Source organism: Equus quagga, chromosome 12, assembly GCF_021613505.1.
Source record: "Equus quagga isolate Etosha38 chromosome 12, UCLA_HA_Equagga_1.0, whole genome shotgun sequence".
Classification (NCBI taxonomy): domain Eukaryota; kingdom Metazoa; phylum Chordata; class Mammalia; order Perissodactyla; family Equidae; genus Equus; species Equus quagga.
In genome coordinates, this window is record NC_060278.1 from 58,113,115 (window position 1) to 58,133,986 (window position 20,872).

At 40.3% G+C, this 20,872-nt stretch overlaps 1 long non-coding RNA gene across 1 annotated transcript in view; it reads left to right on the top strand.

Moving 5' to 3' along the window:
- The window catches only part of LOC124249158 (uncharacterized), a 47,732-nt gene extending 27,183 nt beyond the window's left edge, over positions 1-20,549 (top strand). The window contains exons 3-4 of the long non-coding RNA XR_006891285.1: positions 20,059-20,110; positions 20,273-20,549. This is a non-coding gene — a long non-coding RNA (uncharacterized LOC124249158). The remainder of the gene's footprint in view (positions 1-20,058; positions 20,111-20,272) is intronic.
- The last annotated feature ends 323 nt before the right edge of the window (positions 20,550-20,872 follow it).

A 20,872-nucleotide genomic window follows, 5' to 3' on the forward strand; every position in this document is an offset into this window, starting at 1 on the left:
GCTTGGAGCAAATTTATTAACCATTTGCTAGGAAGGAGATTTCCTTTCTTTAAGCACAGAAGACAGGCTAGGAATCCATTCTTTTCTTTTCCTAGGCCTCAGGTGACAGGAAGGAAAAGATTTCTTTGGGCATTGTGTTGATCTCTAGTGATGCTGCGATGCCACAGTCCCAGGGAGAGCTTAGTGCGGTGACTAACGCAGCATTAAGGGAAATTGTAACTGCAGCATTTGAGGTTAAATTAAAATCACCTGAACATGCATTTTTTCTATTACTCTGTCCTTGTACCGGGTGTCGTCCTGAGACAGTACAGTAAAATCCGTCTTCCTTGATTTGCTTTGATCCCATAGTGATCGGACAAATGAGAATGTTGGTCACAGTGGAAAATCATAAAATATCATTTATATGTATTGAATTTTTTATTTGAAGTAAAAAACTTATCTTTTGACTTATGGCCAAGGCTTTTTTCCCTGAAATGACCTGAAGGTTGGAGTTTCACATATCATTGCTTTCATAAACTGCACCTCTAACTGCCTCATCTATAAATAGCAGGTTTGATTTTTTTGGAGAGGTGCACAGATTTCAAGATAATTGTGAAACAATCTGAGAGCTAAATCTTTTAAGGTTTTCATGATAATTTCTCCCTAATAGTTTAGAGTGTCTCATGGTTCATACCTATATCACGACATTATACACACATCACATTTAGCAAACCTTTCCAGAAGGAACAGCTCTTTTTCATAGGTACACCTTTCTTTCTTTTTGCCTTCATATTTAATCAGTTTATAAAATTTGTTTTTTATTGCATAATTACAATAATTAGTACGACTGGCATAAACAGACATATGAACAAACATGGCTCTTGGGAAACACGCTTCAACCCTAAGAGCAGAATTGTGAAGGTGACCTGAAAGGAGTCCATTAGCCTCAAGTTCAGCCTGTCTCAGCATCAGTTAGAACTTCCTTACTAACTGAAACAATGCAGAACGTTAGCGATTTCTCTGAATGGTTAAGTGGGGATTGTTATAAGAAATTTGCTGTAATCTTGTACCAACAGTATTTATTGAATATCTCCCATATGCAGTCCCCTGCATGAGGCCCAGTCGTGAATCACACAAGAAGGATAATTCAGGTGGAGCGAGACTGTTGGAGAGGCATTAGGTAGGAAGGACTTGGTGAGAAAGACGATTCTTCCTACTGGAACAGAAAGACACAATGTCTCTTAAAAGCTTGAAGAGACAGATATGACTTTGTCTTAATCTGGACAAGGTACTTAATTAGATTTCCACTAGCGAAGGTGTGACTAGTCCACAATAAACATCTTCCTGGCCTAATTCTAATCCTTTCCTGTGAGCTTCACTGTTTTCATTCAAATCAGTTTGCATAAGTAATAGAATATGGATGTGCATATATTTACCTCATCTTAGAGGACGTTATACTTTGAGACATTTATTTAGAACAGAAAATATATATTATGTGAAATATAAACATCCTTCCTGCCACTGCCACAAGGTCATGTACATCAGTGATTCACATTGCGACTAATTGTACTATAAGCAAATTCGAACCCTCAGAACTCAGCAATGCCATGATTAAATTTTGGTCTGACGAAGTTCTCAATCTCCTACTGGAATCCTGTATGTAAACTCTGATGGTAGTTATGATGCCTTTTGAATAACGAAGAGGTTCAACTGGAACAGAAGAATCACCCATTCGGAGTTGCCACTAATACAATAATATTGTGAGGCCCTTTGTAAATACCTGTAACTAGCAGTAAACATATCAGTGGCAGAAAATTTTAATCATAGTTCCTTTAAGATCACACACAAAATTTTTCATTTTATGACAGAAGTTATCCTTCTCTTTGTTTATTTAGTTCAAGAGTCTTTTCCTGGCACAAAAATATAGACAGGATATTCCATGATTCCACTTGACAAAAAGATGCAAAGTAGAATATTTGGGAAAAATCTCTACTTACACAGGGCGAAAGGCCTGGGGCATAACTCAAAGTAGGGAGTTAGAGTGGCTCTGTCTTCTCCTGACCCTCCAAGGATTACCCTCCTCGTGAGATGGAGGGATAGAAAAATCCACCCACAGGCAGAGAAAGATGACAAGGAAGCTTCTCATCTCAGCCTGGGATCTGGATGATAAAAAATGTAACTACAGGTCTACACTTCTGTGGGTTTCAAATTATACTACCAAGGTCGTCAGTAGAGATAACCACGCTGAACAGGACCTTAGGACCCAAACTGCAAACGAATGAGAAGGTAAAGCAGAGGAAAGATGGGCAGTGTAGCGGTGGGTAGAGCCAGAAGCCTTTGAACTTTCTATATATGCAGCGGACCATTTTAATACTAATGGGTTACTTACTATAACTGACTTATTCCTTTTTTTTAATCTAAGCTAATTCCTGATGTGACTTTTTGTTCATAAAAGTTACCCTTTTAAGGATAATCATACTTTCAAAAATCTTATCTGTTGGGGCGCCAGCCCCGTGGCGCAGCGGTTAAGTTCACACCTTCCGCTTCTCAGTAGCCCGGGGTTCGCTGGTTCGGATCCCGGGTGCGGACATGGCACGCTTGGCAAGCCATGCTGTGGTAGGCATCCCACATATAAAGTAGAGGAAGATGGGCACAGATGTTAGCTCAGGGCCAGTCTTCCTCAGCAAAAAGAGGAGGACCGGCAGTAGTTAGCTCAGGGCTAATCTTCCTCAAAAAAAGAAAAGAAAAAGAAATTTTATCTGTTAATAATCTAGATTTTGAGTTTGTTCTTTAAATATTTGGTATTGTTGAGGCACCAACGAACAAGCATTTCTTTTACTGTTTGCTAACAAAATACCAACTGTGTTCCCAAACTGGGTCTAATACTTTACTATTGAAATACACATTTCCATCTGTTAACTTGTCTGATTCTCCCAGGAGCCCTGGGCATGGGCATTGTTAGCACGCATCACATTGGTTTTATCAATAGGACTCCTATAAAATAAGAGGGCTAGTGGTCAGGAAACTCTGGCTCAGGAAACCCGAGTGACAGGCTCAAGGTCAAGTGGCTCCTAAGGGGGAGGACGGAACCATCTCGAGGTCAGTCATCTTTCCACTGCACAATGCACTCTCTCCCCCTGGGAACAGATTCTCTCCATATTTCTTTGTTCTTGATGAAAAAGATGAGAAGAAAACAAGGAATATCAATTGGCATTTCCCTCTGTGTAAAATAAAACACTATTAAGTTTTGGATCAGTGAAAATGTGAGGTGCTCAAACAATCGATAACAAAAATATCAAAAGAAAGTGAGATTTGGCTTAATGTAGGTCTCCTTGACTATGGAAGATTCCTCCTCAGGAATGCTCATTTTAAGCAACTAGAGTTCTTCTCATTCTTTTTTTTTTTTTTAATGCTTTTTTGTGAGGAAGATTGGCCCTGAGCTAACATCTGTTGCCAATCTTCCTCTCTTTTTTTTTTTCTTCCCAAAGCCCCAGAACATAGCTGTATATCCTAGTTAAAGGTCATTCTAGTTCTTCTATGTGGGATGCCACCACAACATGGCTTGACGAGTGGTGTGTAGGTCTGCACCCAGGATCCAAACCGGTGAACCTCAGGCAGCTGAAGCAGAGTGCGTGAACTTAACCACTCAGCCATGGGGCCAGCCCCAAGTTCTTCCCATTCTATTTATTTGGGAACGCTTGGTCCGGTCTTATTGTTTATAATATTCTATTTTAAATATTTATTTAATTATTCTATTTAGAATATTATAAACAATAATATTCTATTTTATCTTTCTCTTTTATAACTAGAAATTAAACCAAATAGAATTTTATTGAATTTGAGTGTTAGAGATCATTTTTAGTTTCTATGTTAATGGAATCTTAACATTGATGATTTCTACATGTTGCCATATGAGACACAATTTACTGATACTATTATTTATATTCTTTATTATGGCATATGATGTTATTTTGTTATTATTTTCAAAGATAAATTGAGTGTTTAGTTATACATTTCTATAAAAATTCCAAGGGGTGGGAGGGATTTGGTTTTTCAGATGAGTTAGAGCTATAGATGTATTACTTATAGTAACTGTAAAAAGGAAGTGCAAGAATCAGATGGTGTATATTTGGGTCCATACTCTTTGATTCTTTTTTTAAAATACTTTCATATTTCATTTCATTAGTGCAAAATGCAGAAGAAAAGTTGCTAAAAATAACAAAATCTTAAAAATGAAATCTGTGCCCTTGGAAAAGTTTCATTTGTTAAACATTAAAGGATTACAGCCAACTGCCTCTTGTTTTTGCTTGTACTTAACTTGAAAAAATTTGACATTGACTGTTTTGAAGGGCTATAGTTATATATTTAGCAAGTGTTCACTATATATTTTTTTGGCTTCTTTTGTTTGAAGTTTCATTTCTACTCAGACTTCCTCTTATAATCCATTCCATCATCACTGCCGCATATTTCAAAAAATCATGTGATCCTTCCTCCTTTTGCCCACGTTGGTTTAGCTCTTGAATCCGAATAATAGTGAAAAATAGATTAATTCCTGGTTTCCTGAAGGCCTGGAGCTTCTAGGTATTTCAAAACCATAAACTTCAATCTTTAAGCATAACTGTAAGCCTTGATCTGGGTGATTCTACAGGCACAGTATCATTGATCACTTCACTTCTTCACTGTAGCTGAGCAGTAATATATAAAACAAATATGGATCAAATGTTGATCATCTTCTATTTTCTTATCTCTGTTGCTAGATGAGGAAAGGACCCTCCTAATTCCCATCTCCCATCCTCTGACTTTCCTCTTCCCTCTCTCCTTCCAGCTTGCTTACCATACTTAACTCATTTTCTCTTCAACCCCAGAGACATTCCTGTACACCTTGATTCAGACCCTTCCTTCTGCCTGAAATAGCTTTCTCTTATTTTCCTAGAAAATAAATCATTCAAAGCTCATTTCCAACCTCTACTTTAAAGGATAAAACTTTCTAGACCCTCCCAGACCTAAGTGATCCCTTCTCCGTCTGTAACCTACAGCACCTCATGCACTCCTGTCGGAGGCATTTCCCAAGCCTCGCTATCTCTGCTTCCCTCACAGGCTGAGAGCTCTTTGGGAAAAAGATGGCACTTTACTTGTGGTCATCTCTGGAGCAGTGCCTTGCACATAGTGGGCACCAGACACTTTAATAAAAATTATATTGACACTTCCTTTCAGATGAAGTGCAATAAAGAACTCTATTTACTGTGAGAAACAAGTGAGGATTCTGCTAGATTTCAAGCTGTCATTTCAGGAAGGGAGGTTCTTCTTATGACAAAGGAACAAGTATGTAGATAGCAATTATTGTGGCAAAAAGGTAATAAAGGTGAAGATATTTTAATTAAACGTGGCAGTTGCTTAGAGCTGAAAGAAAATCTTTGTAGCTATGGTGAGATTATGCAAATTGTTTCCTAGATAGATTCTACCTTTGTCTGCTCCCAGGATTAGCTTATGCAGACCTTTCATCTTTCTTTCTGGTTTTCTTGATGAATGTATAACGTCTTCTTTCTGTCTGTATTTTGCTCAGTGCCTGCAAAACCTGACACTCATTTATGCATTCAACAAAGTGTCTTAAATACTCATGCTCTGCTAGATTACATGATGATGACTTGAGTAAGACTTCCCGTTTGTTCCTTCCACTGAAGTCTTATAGAAATAACTGTAATAGAAGGCAGACTCCGGGTGATTATAAAAATAGTTGGACTGTGCCAGTGCTGGAAGGATGCCATCTTAACTGACAGTATTTCCTCCTATTTCCATAACAGTGAGAGAAGGCTGTCACTTTAGGTCTCAGTTTTGTGTTTCTTTTGCAGTATTTGTTGGCTTCCCCATCCCTGGCAAAGCCAATCTTGCTTCTTGGGATGGATTCTGTGGAAAATCGAGATAGTTCTAGCCTCAGGAAGTTGTCCTGAGATTGTTGTGGAATTGTCAACAATTGCTTCTACTCCCTATCTGCTCCGTATTGCTACAATAAGTTCCACTGAGGTATCTGGGTGTTTATTCACAAGGATGGAAGCTATAGTCCTACATACCCCACGTTGTTTTGAAAGGTGGAGTTTCTGCTACTCCATCCCATTACTCCAGTTGAATCACTTGAAAGGCTCTTTTCACACACCTTGAAGGACACGGACGTTCTTGATTTTCGGTCTACCTCTCTGGCTGCTCCATTTCAGTCTATTTTTCTGGCTCCTTCCCATTTTCTTTTTTTGTAAAGTTTGGAGTTGCCCAGGATTCAGTCTTTGGGCTACTTCTCTTTTTATGGATATTCATTCCCTGGGTGATGTCATCCTGGCTCACGGGTTTAAAGGCCATCAGCATGCTGATGACTCACAAACGGAATCTCCATTTTGCGCCTCTCCCCTGAATTCAGCCTCATATTCACTTGGGTGTTTAAAGGCATCTTGGACTTAATATGTTCCAACCAGAGTTCCTGAACCCCAACAAGCATGCTCCTCCTACATTTTTCCCCATTTAAGAAAATGGTAGTTTGGGGCCCACCCTGTGGCTGAGTGGTTAAAGTTCTGGCAGGCTCTGCTTTGGTGGCCCAGGTTCACCAGTTTGGATCCTGGGCATGGAACTACTCTACTCATCAGCCATGCTGTGGAGGCATCCCACATAGAAAAAAATAGAGGAAGACTGGCACAGTTGTTAGCTCAGGGTGAATCTTCCTCACCAAGAAAAAGAAAATAAAATAAAATGGTAGTTTCATTTATTTATCAGCTCAAAGGAGAGCCATTCTTTCTCTCATTTCCCATATCCAATCCTTGAGCAAACGTGTCAGCTCTCCCTTCATATTAAAATCAGAATCTGACTTCTCACTATCTCCTCATTACCACTCTGGTCAAAGCTGCTATCCCACTGTCCTCTCTTGAGTACATGATTTGTCATAGTCTGTTAACTGCTCTTCTATTTCTGTTCTTGCTCCACTGAAGTCTGTTTTCCATAGAGCATAGGAATAATCCTATTAAAACAGTCAGAACAATGCCATGCCTCTGTTCAAGGACTTATAATGATTGCCCAGTCCACTTAGGGTAAAAGTCAGATCCTCACCAAGGCATCCAAAGGCTCCCACCATTTGTTCCACGCAAGTTACTCTCACCTCCCTGCTCCTGGCGTGCCACTGCCTCAGAAGCTGTGACTGCTCTTCTCTGTCTGCTGTACTTTCCCCTAGGTATCCACACGGCTTGCTTCCTCCCCACCTTCGTGTCCTGACTCAGAGAGGACTTCTCTGACCTCCGCACCTAAATGTGCAGACTCTGCCTCCGTCCCCAACCCAGACACTCACTACCTTGCTTCTTGGTTTATTTTATTCCATAGCTGTTAGCACCATATCACATTTTATATTACTGTTTCTCTTGTTTATTCTCTATCTCCTCCCACTAGAATAAAACTTTCCATGAAGGCATAGATCTTGCCTGTTTAATTCATTTCTTTATGCTCAGCATCCAGCACACTGCCTGGTAAACAGTAGATGCTCAAATATTGTTGCAGGAGCCAATGAATACGAGGCTCTCAGGGAGAGTATGACCATCGCCATGAACCCATCTGGTAATAAATATGAGTGTTTGTGTGTAAGAGGTCTGCGGAAGCCTGTTCATAGAGACATTCACCATCATGTTACCCCTTTGCTCGTTTCCTGTAGGTGTTAATCTGATATACCTTTAAACCTTAATGAGTCAGAAAAGAAGGAGGGGAAGAAAGAAAAGAGAGAGAGAAAAGGAGAGGGAGAAAGAAAGATTGTTTTTAATAGACTAGTTAGATCAAGGTTTCTATTAATGGGGGAAAATAATCTCTTAAAAACTTTCTGTGTAATTTATTTTTTGAAAGGGCGTTCAGCTAGATTTAAACTGTACCACAACATATTCCAAAATTATCTGGCAAGTCATTAAGTGAGTAGATCTTAATTCCCATGCCCTCACTTTCTAGTTAGGATCATGCATCGTCACCAACAAAAACAACATAAATTAGTCAAGAGAATGGACGCAGGAGCAGAGCTTACATGTGAATCCCCACTCAGCCCTTCGTCCTTTAGCTGTGCACCCCAGAATCTTCATCTGAAAATAGGAGATAAAACCAGCACCTACTTTACAGAGCTGTTGTGAAGATTAGAGCAGTTAATGTTTATAAGGTTCTTGGAGTAGTGTCTAGCACTAGTTAGTGCTACGTTTTAAAAAATACAGAGTTAAATAAAAAATATCCAAAGCCTTATATTTGGTCCCCTCGCCCTGTCAGCCTCACTGCTCACGTCCTTCTGATTTTTCCATCTGCCTCCAGAACTCACTGCTCTTCCTCTGCCAGGTCCTTTTTTTTTTTTTTAAATCAAATGTGTTATTTCAAGTTGCAGTTTTGTTTTCAAGACCAGCTTCTATGGTTAAAAGGAATTGCCTGTGGAATAGTGATTTGAAAAATGCTTTATTTTGTGACTTACTCTCACATAAGAAAATGTCCTGTCTTTTGGCCTAATTTTGTGGTTAGACCCTCTATAGATTTATAACTATGAAAAATTGTGGTTGGAATTAGCTAAAATAGACAGCTGAACTTTGTTATCAAGCAAGAATTTCCACTATCAGACAGACAGTTCAGGCACATAATGTAAAAGGATTTGAGCGGTAATCCAGGGAATCTCTGAAATAAAAGCAAGAGGCTTTTATTAAAGATGCTTTCTAGTCCTCAATGTTTAAAATGCACCCTTACTAAAAGGCAGATTTCAGTGTGGTTCCTTCACTCAAGGATATGCTTTATAATTTTTGCTCAGAATTCCTTTAACAGATTTGCAACCCAAAGAAATTACGCTTGGACACTACCCTTGGAAGAGTCATTAGATATTTGTATTTCCTCTGCTGTTTCTCTCAAAAGGCTGAATGTCTGGCAGCTCAGCACTGGTGTGTTAGGAAGTAGAGTGGTTTGGTACTGGGGCCCATGCATCCTAAAGCTTGAGAACCACTGACATAGATCGAGAAAGGAACAAAAGAACAAAGTAGCTGGGTATTCCAGTTTTTCTGGCTTTCAGATAACTATCAAATGCCGAATGGTGGGTGAATGGGTGGGTTGAACAATTAAAAAGTGTTCCTGGTTGCCTGGGTCAAACTCCCTGTTACTGATAAGTTGGGTAATCCTGGGCAAGTTGCTTAACCTCGTCTATAAAATGCTACAGATGAAACAGTACCTGTGTCCTGAGTATATCACAAAGATTAAATTGGATCAAGTATTAAAAATGCCTGTCATACAGTGTGCTCAATAAATGTTAGCTATTATTGCTAGCCATTGGATAAGGCTGAGATCATGCCAAAAAATGTTATGTAACCTTCCTGCCTGTTACACAGCATCAGTTACACAATGATTTTTGTCTAGCCCCCTGCTTTTTTGTACTTTTTTTTCTTTTGGGGAAGATTAGCCCTGAGCTAACATCTGCTGCCAATCCTCCTCTTTTTGCTGAGGGAGACTGGCCCTGAGCTAACATCTGTGCCCATCTTCCTCTACTTTATATGTGGGATGCCTGCCACATCATTGCTTGACAAGAGGTGTGTAGGTCCACACCCAGCATCTGAACCAGTGAACCCTGGGCCGCCGAAGCAGAATGTGCAAACTTAACCACCGCGCCATTGGGCTGGCCCTGTCTAGTTCCCTTCTGAACTGTGTAGCCTTTTTCTCCTGGGTCAATACCACATGGTCTAAAATAATTTGTTTCACAGCATATTCTGAAAAGCAGAAGAAAATCTTATTGAGTCCATGGAGATTGTTCTTGTGAAATATTCCGTTTGTTCATATTGACCGTGTGACCGACTAGTCAGTTCCTGCTAGCAGCCTGTGAGGACCCCCACCAAAAGCTTTACCCTCTTTCTTAATCAATGTCAGTATAATTATAAACACAGCCCTCTCAAGCTTTCAGGCCCAGTGATCTCTTCAACCAGGCAAACAAGCAAACAGAAAACACCACGTGGGCCTGCTTACCGCAGGAGAGATGTTTTCAAGTCATCACTATTGTGCTACGTTGTGGTGGAAAGAGTCACATCCATGGGATCCACACTGGGCTTAGGTTTTGACGGCACCATTTCCTGGCCATGTAACCTCCAAAGCATTGCTTACCTTGGCTGAGCCTCTGTTTCTTCTGTAAATGGTTATAGTTACACCCATTTTTTTCTGCTGTTGTAAGCATCAGCCATACTAAATAAAAGATGCCTCTTGTAATGACTAGCATCTAGAAAGTTCCCAATAAATGATAGCTCTTAGTGCCAGTTGTGGAGAGGGGAGAGTGAAGAAGATAAGAGTGGGAGCAGTAAGTAGTCTTCTGGAAGTTCTGGGGTCACCTTGCAGCTTATCAAGCCATTTTATGTCCTAAACTCCAAGGCTTGCTCCTGTCAAGATAGGAACAAAAATACTTAGAAGCCCTGTAAAGTTTGCTTTACTTGAATTTGCTTATTAAAAAAACCTGTTTATAATAACTCCCTGCATCCTAAAGCTTGAAAACCACTGACATAGATCAAGAAAGGAACAAAAGAACAAAGTAGCTGGGTATTCCAGTTTTTCTGGCTTTCAGATAACTATCGAATACCGAATGGTGAATGGGTGGGTTGGACAATTAAGAAGTGTTCCTGGTTGCCTGGAATATTTGCTTTATTCTGTTTTACTACTAATTTGTAACCATAACATGTGCCATTAGATTTGCTTGTTTTTTCGAACATTAAACGAGATAATGGAGTAGGCAAGTCATTCAGTTAGATTTTAATCTCAGCGCCATAGCTGTATGTTAAAACTTCACCCTTGACCTTTCAGATGTAGCTATATCAAAGGAAAATAAATGGCATAAAACTGCAGTTTTTTTATTTGACACATCTTAGGTCAGCCTAGAGGTTATAGGATTTGGAAAATCAATATATTCTCCACAGTACTTTTTTTTTTCTTTTGAGGAAGATTAGCCCTGAGCTAACTGCTGCCCATCCTTCTCTTTTCACTGAGGAAGACTGGCCCTGCGCTAACATCCATGCCCATCCTCCTCTACTTTATATGTGGGACGCCTGCCTAGCAGTGCCATGTCCTCACCCGGGATCTGAAGCGGCGAACCCGGGGCCGCCAAAGCGGAACATGGGAACTTAACCACTGCGCCACCGGGCCGGCCCCTCTACAGTACTTTTTGTGATACAAATTAGTTGACTTGAACTCCGTAAATTTCACAGTGCTACTGGCACCTGCAATGTTTGTGCAGCGAAGGATACACAGTCATGTAATGTTAAAAATAATATATGGCACTTGACACAATTTTATATATATATATATCACTTGACACTTTGCTAAGCACTTTCTTCTTATAAGGTAATATTGGTTTACAATATTATATAAATTTCAGGTGTACATTATTATGTTTCAATTTTTGTGTAGCCTATATTGTGTTTACCACCAAAAGTCTGGTTGCCATCCATCACCTTGTTTTTTTAATTAAGAATTTTTTTTGAGGTTTTTAGTTTTTTTAGCTAAGCACTTTTATATGTATGACCCCATTTGAGTCTCACAATTTTGCCCATTTTATAGATGAAGAAAGTAGGACGCGGGGAGATCAGGTAATTTGCCCATGTTATTTGGCTCTTAAAAGGTCAAGTTAGGACCAGGATTTGACATTTACCCTGACTCATATTCTTTCTGCTTAATATTCTGTCTTCTTCTTAAGGCATTTAGGAATAAAACACTCCTGGATTTGCATGGAAAAGACTGAATATTCTTCAGCTAAGGTGGATTGTTTATATATGTGGCACGGGTGGTTGGAGGAAGGCAGTGGATCCAAACTTTTTTGTGGACATCTCTCATCCCCCACAATCCCTGGTTCTCTTCTCCCTGCCCTTTGCCATCTTCCTCAGAGAAAGCAGCAAGGGAGTTTGAGATGGAATCTGAAAAGGTGCAGCTTCTGAGGGCCTCCCTTAAAATGGGATTGAGATACCCCAGTGCCAGAACCATTGTGAAGGTGGTGATGAGGCTGCCCCTTGGGGCCCCATGCTCTTGGTTGGGGTACAAATTTCTCCTGGGTGATTTAGGACATCACAAGATTAGGGGAAAGTGGGTGTTTCCCAGCTTGTTTGATAGAGAACTGAGAACGCTTTGCACGCCATCTGCCCATAACCTCCTTCACTAGAAACCCTGTCAGGGAGCATGGAGGGGGCCGCGTTCCTCTTTCCTTTCACCCTCCCCCAAGGCTGCCCTTTTATGAGCTTTCTTATCTTCTAGGATTGCTCACATGCTCCCTTAATCTAGTTTCCCCTTTCTGAGTATACGGGAGAGGGAAAGAAGGAACACTTATTGAGCTACCCATTGGTGACCCTGGAGAATGTCCCGGAAACCTCAACAAGGGCAGTAATGTGTTAAAGAGAAAGTGCCAAGAACCAGACCTAGAAAAAGGGTTGCCTAGCGCAGCCTTTTGCCTGGGCTAGGTCCCATCCTCATGCAGTCTCTCTGTGTTCTGGGACACTCTCAGTTTTGTGACTTTGGCTCCAAAGATGTCATCTTGGCCAAAGATGCACCTCACCACAGGGGATGGAGGAGAGCCTTAGTACAGGAGAGTGTTCAAGGATATTAGGGAACTTGCAAGGACCACTTGAAGGTCAAGAAGGTCTCTGTTAGAAACTCACAGAAAGAGCGAAGGGTTGGCTGGAAGAACAGTCTAGATCAAGAGGAAGCTGCATGTTCAAGCAGAAGGAAGTGAGTGGCAGTGGGGGAAGGGGACCTGATGTTGCAGGGTGGAACCAAGGCACGTGGTGCGATGTGAGCAGCTGGGGGAGGCTGGGCTCATTTGATGAAATTGGTTCCCATCTCATCAAATGTAGGCAATATTTAAGTCCCACTTTGTGTTCATCCTGCACCTTCTGAGGTCAAAATAGACATATAATGCTGCGTTATTATTTAGAACTGATGTATATTTATGTAAGCTAAATCCACGAATCCAACTTTAAAACTTCATCATTTTAAAGCCTGAGATTGATCAATATCAAGCATCAAAAAAAAAAAAACAGCTCAGACTCTAGAGCTGCCTTGCGCAAAATGGTAGCCACTTGCCATACCTGCCTACGACTCCTCCAAAATGAGATATGCCATATGTGTAATTGCATACTGGATTTTGAAAATATAGTATGCAGAAAAGAATGTAAAAATACCTCAACTATTTTTTGTTACTTGAATGTTGAAATAATACTTTGGATATCCTGGGTGAAATAAAATGTATAAGAATGAATTTAGTCCACCTACTTACATTTTTTAGTATGACTATTTGAAAGTTTAAAATTACATATGTGGCTCATGTTATGTTTGTATTGGACAGTGCTACTCTGGAACCTACTTCTGCCATTTATTTGCTCTGCGTCCTCCAGGAAGTTAGCTAACTTCTCTGTACCTTCAATTCCTTAGCTGTAAAATAATTGAGTTGTAAAGATGAAATGATTTGATATATGAAAAGCACTTGGAAAAAAATCCTAGATATAGAAAATTTAGCTATCATCTATCTATCTATCTATCCTCTATCATCTGTAACAAATACATGTGTATTTGCATATGCAGATCCAAAGTGTCATACAAAAGTATTAACTACTACAAAGTGCTTTTTATCATGGCTTTATTCCTTTTCTTTCTCTCTTTTTTTTTTGGTAAAAGAGTTTCAGTGAAATACAGTTACAAATCAGAGAGAAATCCTAAAAAAAGTGTGGAATAGGGCTGTTTCTGTATTTTCAGCTAACTGTTGTAGCTACAAAAAGCATCTGAAGTATTTTGCTGATAGTTGGAATAATAATAATTTAATTACTTTTCAAAATAGCTTCACAATCTTTTAAAAACGTGAACTCCTATAAAGCATCCTTGTTTTGTGATTGCCGTGACAAGAAACACACAATGTGGGATCCAGTCGTTAAGGCAGGTATTTAGGTAGAAACAGACAAATATTTTTGGTTGTTTACTGTAAGTACAAAGAAATTACACTGGAATTAGTGACTTGTTTAATTAGAAGCTGCAGCTTGTTTGTGAGCTCGTTTCTTCTCCTAAACTACTTTTAATTTGCTTAGATGTGAACCTAAAACCTGTAACATGTGGACACTTCTAAAAGCAGGGAAAATCCAAAAGCTGTGGTGGAATTGGAGGAACGTGATCAAAAAGAGAAAGGGGAGGGGCCAGCCTGGTGGCACAGCAGTTAAGTTCGCAAGTTCCACTTCAGTGGCCCAGGGTTCACCAGTTCGGATCCCAGGTGGGGACCTACGTGCCACTTGTCAAGCCATGCTGTGGCAGGCGTCCCACACATAAAGTAGAGGAAGATGGGCACAGATGTTAGCTCAGGGCCAGTCTTCCTCAGCAAAAAGAGGAGGATTGGTGGCAGATGTTAGCTCAGGGCTAATCTTCCTCCAAAAAAAAAAAAAGAAAAGAAAGAAAGGGGAAATGGAAAAATTGCACATGGTGTAATTTAAGGGACTTGATTGTACAACAAGAATATGGTAAGTTATTCAAGAATTGCCTGCACAAATAGAAATCTATCCACGTAACTCTGGGACATACAAACAGAAGTAGAATAGTGGGAGCATTCCTATTTTATGTGATATGTGTCATGGTTCCAATGCTTTTTAGGGGACTGATTCTAATTTTTAGCTCCATAATTTAAAATGAATGTACTGGGTATAAAGAGAATAGCAAATATGATCAAAAGATTAGAAAATTAAATATCTGCGAATAGAGAATTTTAACATAGAGTTTTGAACCCTTAAAAAAAAACCCCACAGGGCCAGATCATTGCCTAGTGGTTAAGTACAGTGCACTCTACTTTGGCAGCCCACATTCAGCACCTGGGCACAGACCTACACCACTCGTCAGCAGCCATGCTGTGGCAGCGGCCCACAGACAAAATAGAAGAAGATCGACACAGATGTTAACTCAGAGCAAATCTTCCTTAAGAAAAACAAAGAGGAAGATTGACAGTGGTTATTAGCTCAGGGTAAATCTTCCTCAGCAGAAAAAAAAATGCAGAGTTTTTAAACTAGAAAAGGGATGAGTGACAGTTCACCAAGATTAGAAAGGACAAATGAGACTGAAGCAATGAATATGTATAACACCTGAATACAGACGTTGTCATGAGATAATCTCAGTTGAATCTGTGCCTGAGAATCTGCCAGAGTACTTTCAGCCTTGTGCTGTCTTAATTCACACTGTTTGTTTGATGTATTTGGAAGAAGGGGGATTAGATCTCCTTCCTCTGAATGCCTACAATACCCTACGCATCTCTCTGCGATGGTGCTCAGCCCACTGTATATATTCTGATCTTCTACTTATGTGTGGGTTTCCAGCTGTCTAAGGACAGGAACTCAGGTCTTCTTTGTCTCCACCATCCCAGAGCCTGGCAGTGTCCTTGGCACACAGTAGTAGAAACTTAATAAATATTTGTTGCCTGAATGCATGAATAAGCATAGGGAAATTTAATTTTCTTGAAAGAATATTTTAGAGTAACGTGAGTTAATTATTTTGTCACCATTAGGATCATTATCAAATGGCTCCGTAATAATCCTTGATTCTAAGACTGAGGATAAGATGGGATGATGGTGCATAGCTACAGGAGTCTTAGAATCAGACAGCTCTGTCTCTAGCTTGTGCAAGTTGCTTGACCCCTCTGAGGCTCATCTTCTTACTTGTAAATGGAGAGAGTAATACCTAATACCCTGTAGGGTGATGGTAAGCTTGTAGATTAGATGTGATGATGTACAAAAAGTCATTAAGCTAAGTGTCTATCACTATGCAAGCACTACAGTCATTCATTCAACAAGTATCTATTACTACCCGGTAGGCACTATTCTAAGTATTAAGAATAAAACAGTGAACAGGGTCATTATAATTATTATAAAATACAAAGGCTTTAAGTAAAATTATCTGTCCATGATGGCTCCCATTACAGGAAGCCCATTCCTGGGGCTGCTGTTACAGAGCAGAAAATAGCTATCTTATGTAGAATGTTGGGAATGCAGGTGACCCTGTCCATCAATCTGCAATCTTAAAGATTCATGAGAACAGTGTGGTCTCAAGACTGACTTGGGGACTTGGGGCTCTGCTTTAGGACTCTTGCTGTCGGCCCTGAGCTTCCAGTGCTGAATAGTCCACCTGACTCCAAAGAGCTTCCACACTATGCAAAAGCTTAAAATTAAAGCTCAATTTTGATTGCTGAATTATCTATGTGTTGCCATTAGGCTTTACCACAAAAGAGCTGGGAGAAACAAAGTTGTTAGTAAAAATGAAGGCTAGGAAGCAGCCTAGGGAGTGGTCTGGAGTAAATCTTTTTCAGAATTGGGGTGCCCTGGTGATGAACTCTAGAGGATGGAACTGACTTTTACTTCCTATCAGCATCACCATCATCACCATCACCATCATCATCACCATTATCATCATCACCAAGTAGTGGACCCATAGTAACCCAGAGAGTGGCAGAACACGGCTGATGGTAGAGATCATGGGTAACTCCAAATCACTGGCTAGTCTTCTGTTTTGTGCCTGTTGAACTTAATTTTCATTCCCTTTATAGATAGAATTTGAAATATTCTATCTGAAATTTCTAGCGTTAGATTTGGCAGAGAAACACTCAGAAAAATTTACCTTAGCCCTTTCTACAATCTGCTATAGCTTTTTAAAATTTAAATTTATTAAGGAAAGTTAAACATTTAAGAAAAGGAAAACAGACGTCTTGACTGCGGTAGATGCATCGATGGTTTCGCTTTCACAACCTAGTTCCTTCTCAACTTTTGGGTCTGTTGCCAGAAGGGACCTTAATTTCTTTTCATCTGCTTTGGGTTCCTCTTCTCTTTACTGTGGTCTCAGTAGAGACAAGGAGAAAAACTGAAGCGCATGACTCTTCATCACTCAATCTGGAAAATTCAGTACACCCAAATTCAGAAACTGAGTCCTAAAAGAAATCAAGGAGGCCCCTAAACCAGCAAGATAGAAAAAGTAGCAGGTCCAAAGGCAAGGTTCCCATCTTCTTTGTTTCTTTTTAGATCTCTCCTTGATTTCTTATTGAGATGAATCTATCTGGAGGTCTATTTCTGAGTATTTTCTTCTGGCAGAGATTTTACTTTCTTAATTTAGAGAAAAGAAGAGTTGGAGAAAGAAATGGTCACAGAGAAGAGAAAGAGAGTTTACATTAAAAAAAAATACGATTAAAAGCAGATTCTGATTGTTTTAGTTCAATTAGAAATCTTGTTTGATAACTTTGAAGATTATTGAAGCCTAAATAAAATAGTAGAAGTAATACTATTTTGTTAGGGAGATTTGTGTCTCTATAGATTAATGGTTTTATTGGATGTGTAATACAGGATTGCAGGATGCCATAAGGTGAACATTAATAGAATGAGTTTTTTTTTGTCTCTCCTCCAATAAATTCAACTGGTTCTATCCTCTTTCTTTCCCTTTCTCTGTCTCTCTCTTTCTTTCTTTCTTTTCCTTTCTTTCTCTCTCTCTCTCTCTCCTTATTTTTTTTTGTGGTTCAGTTCCAGACTGGGAGTGGTCCATGGAGTCTTGGCTGGGCTGGGCTTGAAAGAGACTTGAGGAGATTCTTTCTTATTCAAGAAAGTCAGATTGCTTCTAGGAGCAATTGGGTGTTTGAGTCTACCCTCAAATTGCCCTTAGATTAGTCCCAAGAAATTCTGGTGTCACTGGAATGCTGGACCACCTGTTGACAATTCTCATCTGAATTCTTAGGCAGTACAATATTTTTCTCCCCCCAATTTTTGGTCTTGGGGCTTTTTCCTTTTAACATTATGGCTGACATGTGACAGATTAAAAGATAGTCACTGTCAAAGAGCGGGCGCAGAGGGAAGGCGGCAAACCGCCACATGCCACTGCAGTCACTGTGCTGGGAACCGGCTGCACAAGGTCTCTTTAAAAACGCAGAACAGCTGTATTAGCTGATTAGAATCCCATTTTTAGTTAAGGAAATTAGTGTTCAAATAAGCTAATAATTTTCTAAAGGTCGTACAGCTAAGAGATGGCACTGAATGAATTTGAGTGCAGGTCTGTCTGAGTCAGGGCTAGGATTATTCCTGTTTATGCAGACGCCTCCTCAGCAAGTCGGTCCCTGTGCACATTATCTTGGCTCCCTTTAAGGTCTCAAGGACTTTTTGACCTCATGTGAGTTGCATTTTCTGGAATGCATAATCCAAGTGACCACAGAATTAAGGAGGAATAGTCTAGGAAAGCAAATCCAAAGTCATGTCAGAGAACATTTGTGCACCAAATCTAGGAGATCCCATTCGGTGGAGTCTAAGATGCATCCCGCCCAATCTAAAACTGGAATTAGGATCTACAGCCTGACCAAAAGAATGTCCTTTTCCAAGGACCAACATGGGGCTAAAGAAAAAACAGCCCTTGGATGGGGCAGAATAAACCAGCCAAAAAGGAATGAGACCCAACGAGCTAGGATTAGATGAGGGAAGAAGATGAAAAAAGTAGTTCATAGAAAAGACTGTGTGCTCTCTATATGGTTTGTACCTATTACTACGTCTTTAAACTGATTTTAAAATAAACTTTTTTTAGTAATCAATCTCGTGTGCTGTATTTTGTTGACATGGAACCAGAATTTTAAGTAACAGGGTGCTAAAGAATTGTAAGGGGAAAAGTCGATGGATTTCAGGAGGATGGTCTTTGGGAGAGAAATTCCCAGTTGCCTGGATGGTGGCATTGATGAATTACTCAGAGAAAAATCCCTGGAATTTGGTTACAGGATTATCTATTGTCCTCTGGCCCCACCACATCTCCAGGACTGGACTAGGAATAAATTTCTCTCTCTTGATGGTTTTACTGGAAGTAAAGATGGGAGTGGGAATATGGAGGCAGGAGAGGGAGACGAATTATTCAACAGGGAATTTTTTTGACTTAAATTAGCTTGCCCAGCACATTAACTTGTGCCAAAGCCTACCTTGTGACAACAAAGGACACAGTCAAAACTATCCATAGCCATGCAGACATGTTCATAAAAGTACTGGGTGTGGTCGCCTGTGTTAATGATATATAGAGCTTCTTGTCATCTTAAGAAAAAGGAAGTGCAAAAGTGAGTATCTGTGTGTGCTGGTGTGGGAGTTTCTCACTGTGCGTGTGAGTTTTGATGTGTGTTTCCGGGTGAGAGAGGGGAGGATGGGCGCAGGGCAGAGATGTGAAGGAAGTACAATAAATGTGGCATGTCTGTCCTCCTCAGAATCAGCGTGTGATGCTGCCCCAGTGCTGAAGGTCACTCCCCGTTTTTCCCGGTCTGGGAAAGATTGTCTGCCATCACCTGTTTGGTTTTATGCCTAGATCTCTGGACCACCACAGCTGTTTTTAATTTTGCTTCAATTGCAAAAGCAATATATAGTCAATGAAGAAATTTTGGAAAATATAGAAGACAGGGAAAATAAAATAAAACTGGCTCAAAATTCTGTCGCCATGCCATAACCACCATTAACATTTCATTGTGGATCCTTCCAACTATTTAGTTGCACAAAGCTGGGATGATTCTCTCCACACCACTGTGAAACCTGCTCTTCCCTCAGGACTTGAAGCTCCATTTGGGTGTAATGAGTCCTCTTCAATTCTGCTTGCTTCAGGGTCACACTCGGGCAATTCTCCATCCTCACACAGACCATGCCTCTGTTGACTTCATCACATGCTCTTTCTCAGCGATGTCCCCCGAGTCTCCTTTAGATTTCCTGATTCTTCCATGAAGTCACTTCTTTGCTTGTACGTTCAAACCCCTTTTTGTAATCACCTGGGGAAACCTTGAACCTCCAAAACTCCAACTACCTGTCCATCCATGTGAAACATTGCTGGAGAAAAACAGACGTCTGTGCGGACTCCTCAAACATGGTATCCCTCTAGCTAATGAAATGTGCTCTGCTTTGAGCCTCTTCGTGTCCGTTCTGCCCAGAAATCTCTTTCCTGAGCTATCTTCCGTGCTTTATTCCTTACCCCTCAGGTCTTCCCTCCTGTCATCACTACACTCAGAGCAAACATCTCTCATTGGCCTCTAGGCACTGTGTGGAAATGACTGAGCCGTTCATCTCTCTTTTCTTTTAGCCTGGAGGCCCCTTGAAGAGAACAACCACACCGAGTGGAGTTTTGTCTCACAGTAAGTGCTCAATAGATGTCTGCTAAATAAAAGAATAAATAAATGAAAAAAAAATCTACTTCTCCAGTTCATAAAGGGCTTTTACCTACTTTATCATATTTGATTCTTTTAAAAAAAATCTCTGTGCTGGGTTGGTGACAGTATTTCGGCCGTTTTCTGCAGATTTGGGGCAGGCTTTGACGAGGTTCACACTGTGAGCAGGAGGAAAACCAGAAGCTCAGCGTTACTCCTGTTCTGTCATACTTCTCACACTTCCTCACCAAAGTGGTCCCCAAAGCAGAAGAAATGGACGGTATGGGATGCTGTCGCTGAACACGTCCTGCGGAAGCGTGACATTTCTATTAAGTATTCAAAATTTGTTTATCTTAAAATGTGTGCAAATTTAGTGTATCATTCCATTACATATTTGCTTCAATATTATCTTTTTAAATAACCTACCTGCCAATTTACTTTAAATTATTTGATTCTCGCTCTCCCCCTCCCTCAAGTAAAACTGCCACTCCAGAAAATGCCCCATGTTCATCCTATGGCCTTCCAGACCGTCTTGCATCCCATCCGTGTCCTCAGAGGTATGTGTCAACCCAACTGGAGGAACAGCCAGCAGCTGTACCACACAGCCTTGCCCAGCTGGGGGGTGAAGGCACAACTTGCTAACATTGCTATTTGTATATCAGTGAGTGAAATGAGAAGCACCAACTCAGTTAAGCAACAGATATTTTCAAGGCAAATTTGCTGAGCAATATCCCAGCTTCAAGAGTTATC